The sequence below is a fragment of the Heptranchias perlo genome, chromosome 12 (genome assembly GCF_035084215.1).
Source record: "Heptranchias perlo isolate sHepPer1 chromosome 12, sHepPer1.hap1, whole genome shotgun sequence".
NCBI lineage: Eukaryota > Metazoa > Chordata > Chondrichthyes > Hexanchiformes > Hexanchidae > Heptranchias > Heptranchias perlo.
Window position 1 is genome coordinate 70,983,688 of NC_090336.1, and position 11,214 is coordinate 70,994,901.

Sequence of the window (11,214 nt, forward strand, 5' to 3'; positions counted from 1 at the left end):
TCCTCCCCTCACACCCTCACACTCTCTCTCACATCCCACTCTCTCTCCACACCCTCACTCTAACTCTCTCTCCCTCACTCCATATCTCACACCCCTCACTCTCTCACACACCCTCACTCTATCTCTCACACCCTCACTCTCTCTCTCACACCTCACCCTCACTCCTCACCTCTCTCATCACCCTCACCCTCTCTATCACACCCTCACTCTCCTCTCACATCCTCACTCTCGCTCTCACATCCTCACTCTCTCTCTCACACCCTCACTATATCTCTCACACCCTCACTCTCTCTTCACACCCTCACTCTCTCTCTCACATCCTCACTCTATCTCTCACATCCTCACTCTCTCTCTCACACCCTCACTCTCTCTCTCACACACTCACTCTCTCTCTCACATACTCACTCTCTCTCTCACACCCTCACTCTCTCTCTCACACCCTCACTCTCTCTCTCACACCCTCACTCTCTCCCTCACACCTTCACTCTCTCCCTCACACCCTCACTCACTCTCTCACATCCTCACTCTCTGTCTCACACCCTCACTCTCTCTCTCACACCCTCACTCTATCTCTCACACCCTCACTCTCTCTCTCACACCTACACTCTATTCCTCACACCCTCACTCTCTCTCTCACACCCTCACTCTCTCTCTCACACCCTCACTCTCTCTCTCACACCCACACTCTCTCTCTCACATCCTCACTCTCTCTCTCACAGCCTCACTCTATCTCTCACACCCTCACTCTCTCTCTCAAACCTTCACTCTCTCTCACACCCTCACTCTCTCTCTCACACCGTCACTCTCTCTCTCACACCCTCACTCTCTCTCTCACACCCTCACTCTCTCTCTCAGACCCTCACTCTCTCTCTCACACCCTCACTCTCTCTCTCACACCTTCACTCTCTCCCTCACACCTCACTCTCTCTCTCACATCCTCACTCTCTCTCTCACACCCTCACTCTCTCTCTCACACCCTCACTCTGTCTCTCACATCCTCACTCTCTCTCTCACACCCTCACTCTCTCTCTCACACCCTCACTCTATTCCTCACACCCTCACTCTCTCTCTCACACCCTCACTCTCTCTCTCACACCCTCACTCTCTCTCTCACACCCTCACTCTCTCTCTCACACCCTCACTCCCTCCCTCACACCCTCACTCTCTCTCACATCCTCACTCTCTCTCACACCCTCACTCTAACTCTCGCTCCCTCACTCCATATCTCACACCCTCACTCTCTCTCACACACCCTCACTCTATCTCTCACACCCTCACTCTCTCTCTCACACCCTCACTCTATCTCTCACACCCCTCACCCTCTCTATCACACCCTCACTCTCTCTCTCACATCCTCACTCTCGCTCTCACATCCTCACTCTCTCTCTCACACACTCACTCTCTCTCTCACACCCTCACTCTCTCTCTCACACCTTCACTCTCTCTCACACCCTCACTCTCTCTCTCACACCGTCACTCTCTCTCTCACACCCTCACTCTCTCTCTCACACCCTCACTCTCTCTCTCACACCCTCACTCTCTCTCTCACACCCTCACTCTCTCCCTCACACCTTCACTCTCTCCCTCACACCCTCACTCTCTCTCACATCCTCACTCTCTCTCTCACACCCTCACTCTCTCTCTCACACCCTCACTCTATCTCTCACACCCTCACTCTCTCTCTCACACCCTCACTCTATTCCTCACACGCTCACTCTCTCTCTCACACCCTCACTCTCTCTCTCACACCCTCACTCTCTCTCTCACACCCACACTCTCTCTCTCACATCCTCACTCTCTCTCTCACATCCTCACTCTCTCTCTCACATCCTCACTCTCTCTCTCACATCCTCACTCTCTCTCTCACACCCTCACTCTATCTCTCACACCCTCACTCTCTCTCTCACATCCTCACTCTCTCTCTCACATCCTCACTCTCTCTCTCACACCCTCACTCTCTCTCTCACACCCTCACTCTCTCTCTCACACCCTCACTCTATCTCTCACAACCTCACTCTCTCTCTCACACCCTCACTCTCTCTCATCCTCACTCTCTCTCTCACACCGTCACTCTCTCTCTCACACCCTCACTCTATCTCTCATCACTCTATCTCTCACACCCTCACTCTCTCACACAGCCTCACTCTATCTCTCACACCCTCATCTCTCTCTCAAACCTTCACTCTCTCTCACACCCTCACTCTCTCTCTCACACCGTCACTCTCTCTCTCACACCCTCACTCTCTCTCACACCCTCACTCTCTCACACCCTCACTCTCTCTCTCAGACCCTCACTCTCTCTCTCACACCCTCACTCTCTCTCTCACACCTTCACTCTGTCCCTCACACCCTCACTCTCTCTCTCACATCCTCACTCTCTCTCTCACACCCTCACTCTCTCTCTCACACCCTCACTCTATCTCTCACACCCTCACTCTCTCTCTCTCTCCACATACACTCTATTCCTCACACCCTCACTCTCTCTCTCACACCTCTCACTCTCTCTCTCACACCCTCACTCTCTCTCTCACACCCTCACTCCCTCCTCACACCCTCACACTCTCTCTCACATCCTCACTCTCTCTCTCACACCCTCACTCTAACTCTCGCTCCCTCACTCCATATCTCACACCCTCACTCTCTCTCACACACCCTCACTCTATCTCTCACACCCTCACTCTCTCTCTCACACCCTCACTCTCTCTCACACCCTCACCTCTCTCACATCACTCTCTCTCACATCCTCTCTCTCTCACATCCTCACTCTCTCTCTCACACCCTCACTATATCTCTCACACCCTCACTCTCTCTCACACCCTCACTCTCTCTCACATCCTCACTCTATCTCTCACATCCTCACTCTCTCTCTCACACCCTCACTCTCTCTCTCACACACTCACTCTCTCTCTCACATACTCACTCTCTCTCTCACACCCTCACTCTCTCTCTCACACCCTCACTCTCTCTCTCACACCCTCACTCTCCTCACACCTTCACTCTCTCCCTCACACCCTCACTCACTCTCTCACATCCTCACTCTCTGTCTCACACCCTCACTCTCTCTCACACCCTCACTCTATCTCTCACACCCTCACTCTCTCTCTCACACCTACACTCTATTCCTCACACCCTCACTCTCTCTCTCACACCCTCACTCTCTCTCTCACACCCTCACTCTCTCTCTCACACCCACACTCTCTCTCTCACATCCTCACTCTCTCTCTCACATCCTCACTCTCTCTCTCACATCCTCACTCTCTCTCTCACACCCTCACTCTATCTCTCACACCCTCACTCTCTCTCTCACATCCTCACTCTCTCTCTCACATCCTCACTCTCTCTCTCACACCCTCACTCTCTCTCTCACACCCTCACTCTCTCTCTCACACCCTCACTCTATCTCTCACACCCTCACCCTCTCTATCACACCCTCACTCTCTCTCTCACATCCTCACTCTCGCTCTCACATCCTCACTCTCTCTCTCACACCCTCACTCTCTCTCTCACACCCTCACTCTCTCTCTCACACCCTCACTCTATCTCTCACACCCTCACCCTCTCTATCACACCCTCACTCTCTCTCTCACATCCTCACTCTCGCTCTCACATCCTCACTCTCTCTCTCACACACTCACTCTCTCTCTCACACCCTCACTCTCTCTCTCACACCTTCACTCTCTCTCACACCCTCACTCTCTCTCTCACACCGTCACTCTCTCTCTCACACCCTCACTCTCTCTCTCACACCCTCACTCTCTCTCTCACACCCTCACTCTCTCTCTCACACCCTCACTCTCTCCCTCACACCTTCACTCTCTCCCTCACACCCTCACTCTCTCTCACATCCTCACTCTCTCTCTCACACCCTCACTCTCTCTCTCACACCCTCACTCTATCTCTCACACCCTCACTCTCTCTCTCACACCCTCACTCTATTCCTCACACGCTCACTCTCTCTCTCACACCCTCACTCTCTCTCTCACACCCTCACTCTCTCTCTCACACCCACACTCTCTCTCTCACATCCTCACTCTCTCTCTCACATCCTCACTCTCTCTCTCACATCCTCACTCTCTCTCTCACATCCTCACTCTCTCTCTCACACCCTCACTCTATCTCTCACACCCTCACTCTCTCTCTCACATCCTCACTCTCTCTCTCACATCCTCACTCTCTCTCTCACACCCTCACTCTCTCTCTCACACCCTCACTCTCTCTCTCACACCCTCACTCTATCTCTCACAACCTCACTCTCTCTCTCACACCCTCACTCTCTCTCATCCTCACTCTCTCTCTCACACCGTCACTCTCTCTCTCACACCCTCACTCTATCTCTCACACCCTCACTCTCTCACACAGCCTCACTCTATCTCTCACACCCTCAATCTCTCTCTCAAACCTTCACTCTCTCTCACACCCTCACTCTCTCTCTCACACCGTCACTCTCTCTCTCACACCCTCACTCTCTCTCTCACACCCTCACTCTCTCTCTCAGACCCTCACTCTCTCTCTCACACCCTCACTCTCTCTCTCACACCTTCACTCTGTCCCTCACACCCTCACTCTCTCTCTCACATCCTCACTCTCTCTCTCACACCCTCACTCTCTCTCTCACACCCTCACTCTATCTCTCACACCCTCACTCTCTCTCTCTCTCACACCTACACTCTATTCCTCACACCCTCACTCTCTCTCTCACACCCTCACTCTCTCTCTCACACCCTCACTCTCTCTCTCACACCCTCACTCCCTCCCTCACACCCTCACACTCTCTCTCACATCCTCACTCTCTCTCTCACACCCTCACTCTAACTCTCGCTCCCTCACTCCATATCTCACACCCTCACTCTCTCTCACACACCCTCACTCTATCTCTCACACCCTCACTCTCTCTCTCACACCCTCACTCTATCTCTCACACCCTCACCCTCTCTATCACACCCTCACTCTCTCTCTCACATCCTCACTCTCGCTCTCACATCCTCACTCTCTCTCTCACACACTCACTCTCTCTCTCACACCCTCACTCTCTCTCTCACACACTCACTCTCTCTCTCACATACTCACTCTCTCTCTCACACCCTCACTCTCTCTCTCACACCCTCACTCTCTCTCTCACACCCTCACTCTCTCCCTCACACCTTCACTCTCTCCCTCACACCCTCACTCACTCTCTCACATCCTCACTCTCTGTCTCACACCCTCACTCTCTCTCTCACACCCTCACTCTCTCTCTCACACCCTCACTCTCTCTCTCACACCCTCACTCTCTCTCTCACACCCACACTCTCTCTCTCACATCCTCACTCTCTCTCTCACATCCTCACTCTCTCTCTCACATCCTCACTCTCTCTCTCACACCCTCACTCTATCTCTCACACCCTCACTCTCTCTCTCACATCCTCACTCTCTCTCTCACATCCTCACTCTCTCTCTCACACCCTCACTCTCTCTCTCACACCCTCACTCTCTCTCTCACACCCTCACTCTATCTCTCACACCCTCATCCTCTCTATCACACCCTCACTCTCTCTCTCACATCCTCACTCTCGCTCTCACATCCTCACTCTCTCTCTCACACCCTCACTCTCTCTCTCACACCCTCACTCTCTCTCTCACACCCTCACTCTATCTCTCACACCCTCACCCTCTCTATCACACCCTCACTCTCTCTCTCACATCCTCACTCTCGCTCTCACATCCTCACTCTCTCTCTCACACACTCACTCTCTCTCTCACACCCTCACTCTCTCTCTCACACCTTCACTCTCTCTCACACCCTCACTCTCTCTCTCACACCGTCACTCTCTCTCTCACACCCTCACTCTCTCTCTCACACCCTCACTCTCTCTCTCACACCCTCACTCTCTCTCTCACACCCTCACTCTCTCCCTCACACCTTCACTCTCTCCCTCACACCCTCACTCTCTCTCACATCCTCACTCTCTCTCTCACACCCTCACTCTCTCTCTCACACCCTCACTCTATCTCTCACACCCTCACTCTCTCTCTCACACCCTCACTCTATTCCTCACACGCTCACTCTCTCTCTCACACCCTCACTCTCTCTCTCACACCCTCACTCTCTCTCTCACACCCACACTCTCTCTCTCACATCCTCACTCTCTCTCTCACATCCTCACTCTCTCTCTCACATCCTCACTCTCTCTCTCACATCCTCACTCTCTCTCTCACACCCTCACTCTATCTCTCACACCCTCACTCTCTCTCTCACATCCTCACTCTCTCTCTCACATCCTCACTCTCTCTCTCACACCCTCACTCTCTCTCTCACACCCTCACTCTCTCTCTCACACCCTCACTCTATCTCTCACAACCTCACTCTCTCTCTCACACCCTCACTCTCTCTCATCCTCACTCTCTCTCTCACACCGTCACTCTCTCTCTCACACCCTCACTCTATCTCTCACACCCTCACTCTCTCACACAGCCTCACTCTATCTCTCACACCCTCAATCTCTCTCTCAAACCTTCACTCTCTCTCACACCCTCACTCTCTCTCTCACACCGTCACTCTCTCTCTCACACCCTCACTCTCTCTCTCACACCCTCACTCTCTCTCTCAGACCCTCACTCTCTCTCTCACACCCTCACTCTCTCTCTCACACCTTCACTCTGTCCCTCACACCCTCACTCTCTCTCTCACATCCTCACTCTCTCTCTCACACCCTCACTCTCTCTCTCACACCCTCACTCTATCTCTCACACCCTCACTCTCTCTCTCTCTCACACCGACACTCTATTCCTCACACCCTCACTCTCTCTCTCACACCCTCACTCTCTCTCTCACACCCTCACTCTCTCTCTCACACCCTCACTCTCTCTCTCACACCCTCACTCCCTCCCTCACACCCTCACTCTCTCTCTCACATCCTCACTCTCTCTCTCACACCCTCACTCTAACTCTCGCTCCCTCACTCCATATCTCACACCCTCACTCTCTCTCACACCCTCACTCTATCTCTCACACCCTCACTCTCTCTCTCACACCCTCACTCTATCTCTCACACCCTCACCCTCTCTATCACACCCTCACTCTCTCTCTCACATCCTCACTCTCGCTCTCACATCCTCACTCTCTCTCTCACACCCTCACTCTCTCTCTCACACCCTCACTCTATCTCTCACACCCTCACCCTCTCTATCACACCCTCACTCTATCTCTCACACCCTCACTCTCTCTCTCACACCCTCACTCTCTCTCTCACACCCTCACTCTAACCCTCACACCCTCACTCTCTCTCTCACACCCTCACCCTCTCTATCACACCCTCACTCTCTCTCTCACATCCTCACTCTCTCTCTCACACCCTCACCCTCTCTATCACACCCTCACTCTCTCTCTCACACCCTCACTCTCTCTCTCACACCCTCACTCTCTCTCTCACACCCTCACTCTCTCTCTCACATACTCACTCTCTCTCTCACACCCTCAGTCTCTCTCTCACACCCTCACTCTATCTCTCACACCCTCACTCTCTCTCTCACACCTACACTCTATTCCTCAGACCCTCACTCTCTCTCTCACACCCTCACTCTCTCTCTCACACCTTCACTCTCTCCCTCACACCCTCACTCTCTCTCTCACATCCTCACTCTCTCTCTCACACCCTCACTCTCTCTCTCACACCCTCACTCTATCTCTCACACCCTCACTCTCTCTCTCACACCTACACTCTATTCCTCACACCCTCACTCTCTCTCTCACACCCTCACTCTCTCTCTCACACCCTCACTCTCTCTCTCACACCCTCACTCCCTCCCTCACACCCTCACTCTCTCTCTCACATCCTCACTCTCTCTCTCACACCCTCACTCTCTCTCTCACACCCTCACTCTATCTCTCACACCCTCACTCTCTCTCTCACACCTACACTCTATTCCTCACACCCTCACTCTCTCTCTCACACCCTCACTCTCTCTCTCACACCCTCACTCTCTCTCTCACACCCTCACTCTCTCTCTCACACCCTCACTCCCTCCCTCACACCCTCACTCTCTCTCTCACATCCTCACTCTCTCTCTCACACCCTCACTCTCTCTCTCACATCCTCACTCTAACTCTCGCTCCCTCACTCCATATCTCACACCCTCACTCTCTCTCACACACCCTCACTCTATCTCTCACACCCTCACTCTCTCTCTCACATCCTCACTCTATCTCTCACACCCTCACCCTCTCTATCACACCCTCACTCTCTCTCTCACATCCTCACTCTCGCTCTCACATCCTCACTCTCTCTCTCACACCCTCACTCTCTCTCTCACACCCTCACTCTCTCCCTCACACCCTCACTCTCTCTCTCACATACTCACTCTCTCTCTCACACCCTCACTCTCTCTCTCACACCCTCACTCTATCTCTCACACCCTCACTCTCTCTCTCACACCCTCACTCTATCTCTCACACCCTCACCCTCTCTATCACACCCTCACTCTCTCTCTCACATCCTCACTCTCGCTCTCACACCCTCACTCTCTCTCTCACATCCTCACTCTATCTCTCACACCCTCACCCTCTCTATCACACCCTCACTCTCTCTCTCACATCCTCACTCTCGCTCTCACATCCTCACTCTCTCTCTCACACCCTCACTCTCTCTCTCACACCCTCACTCTCTCTCTCACACCCTCACTCTCGCTCTCACATCCTCACTCTCTCTCTCACACCCTCACTCTCTCTCTCACACCCTCACTCTCTCTCTCACACCCTCACTCTCTCTCTCACATACTCACTCTCTCTCTCACACCCTCACTCTCTCTCTCACACCCTCACTCTATCTCTCACACCCTCACTCTCTCTCTCACACCTACACTCTATTCCTCAGACCCTCACTCTATCTCTCACACCCTCACTCTCTCTCTCACACCCTCACTCTCTCTCTCACACCCTCACTCTCTCTCTCACACCCTCACTCTCTCTCTCACACCCTCACTCTATCTCTCGCTCCCTCACTCCATATCTCACACCCTCACTCTCTCTCACACACCCTCACTCTATCTCTCACACCCTCACTCTCTCTCTCACACCCTCACTCTATCTCTCACACCCTCACCCTCTCTATCACACCCTCACTCTATCTCTCACACCCTCACTCTCTCTCTCACACCGACACTCTATTCCTCACACCCTCACTCTCTCTCTCACACCCTCACTCTCTCTCTCACACCTTCACTCTCTCCCTCACACCTTCACTCTCTCCCTCGCACCCTCACTCTCTCTCTCACACCCTCACGATATCTCTCGCACCCTCACTCTCTCTCTCACACCCTCACTCTCTCTCTCACACCCTCACTTGCTCCGTCACACCCTCACTCCCTCTCACACACCCTCACTCTCTCTCTCACACCCTCACTCTATCTCTCACACCCTCTCTCCCTGTCACACCCTCACTCTCTCTCTCACACCCTCACTCTCTCTCTCACACCCTCACTCTCTCTCTCACACCCTCACTCTCTCTCTCACACCCTCACTCTCTCTCACACACCCTCACTCTCTCTCTCACACCCTCACTCTCTCTCTCACACCCTCACTCACTCTCTCACACACCCTCACTCTATCTCTCACACCCTCACTCTCTCTCTCACACCCTCACTTGCTCCGTCACACCCTTACTCCGTCTCACACACCCTCACTCTCTCTCTCACACCGTCACTCTATCTCTCACACCCTCTCTCTCTGTCACACCCTCACTCTCTCTCTCACACCCTCACTCTCTCTCACACACCCTCACTCTCTCTCTCACACCCTCACTCTATCTCTCACACCCTCACACTATCTCTCACCCCCTCACTGTACCCCTCACACCCTCACTCTCTCTCTCACAACCTCACTCTCTCTCTCACACCCTCACTCTATCTCTCACACCCTCACTCTATCTCTCACACCCTCACTCTCTCTCTCACAACCTCACTCTCTCTCTCACACCCTCACTCCCTCTCTCACACCCTCACTCTCTCTCTCAGACCCTCACTCTCTCTCTCACACCCTCACTCTCTCTCTCACACCTTCACTCTCTCCCTCACACCCTCACTCTCTCTCTCACATCCTCACTCTCTCTCTCACACCCTCACTCTCTCTCTCACACCCTCACTCTATCTCTCACACCCTCACTCTCTCTCTCACACCTACACTCTATTCCTCACACCCTCACTCTCTCTCTCACATCCTCACTCTCTCTCTCACACCCTCACTCTAACTCTCGCTCCCTCACTCCATATCTCACACCCTCACTCTCTCTCACACACCCTCACTCTATCTCTCACACCCTCACTCTCTCTCTCACATCCTCACTCTATCTCTCACACCCTCACCCTCTCTATCACACCCTCACTCTCTCTCTCACATCCTCACTCTCGCTCTCACATCCTCACTCTCTCTCTCACACCCTCACTCTCTCTCTCACACCCTCACTCTCTCTCTCACACCCTCAATCTCTCTCTCACATACTCACTCTCTCTCTCACACCCTCACTCTCTCTCTCACACCCTCACTCTATCTCTCACACCCTCACTCTCTCTCTCACACCCTCACTCTATCTCTCACACCCTCACCCTCTCTATCACACCCTCACTCTCTCTCTCACATCCTCACTCTCGCTCTCACACCCTCACTCTCTCTCTCACATCCTCACTCTATCTCTCACACCCTCACCCTCTCTATCACACCCTCACTCTCTCTCTCACATCCTCACTCTCGCTCTCACATCCTCACTCTCTCTCTCACACCCTCACTCTCTCTCTCACACCCTCACTCTCTCTCTCACACCCTCACTCTCGCTCTCACATCCTCACTCTCTCTCTCACACCCTCACTCTCTCTCTCACACCCTCACTCTCTCTCTCACACCCTCACTCTCTCTCTCACATACTCACTCTCTCTCTCACACCCTCACTCTCTCTCTCACACCCTCACTCTATCTCTCACACCCTCACTCTCTCTCTCACACCTACACTCTATTCCTCAGACCCTCACTCTATCTCTCACACCCTCACTCTCTCTCTCACACCCTCACTCTATCTCTCACACCCTCACTCTCTCTCTCACACCCTCACTCTCTCTCTCACACCCTCACTCTATCTCTCACACCCTCACTCTCTCTCTCACACCCTCACTCTCTCTCTCACACCTACACTCTATTCCTCAGACCCTCACTCTATCTCTCACACCCTCACTCTCTCTCTCACACCCTCA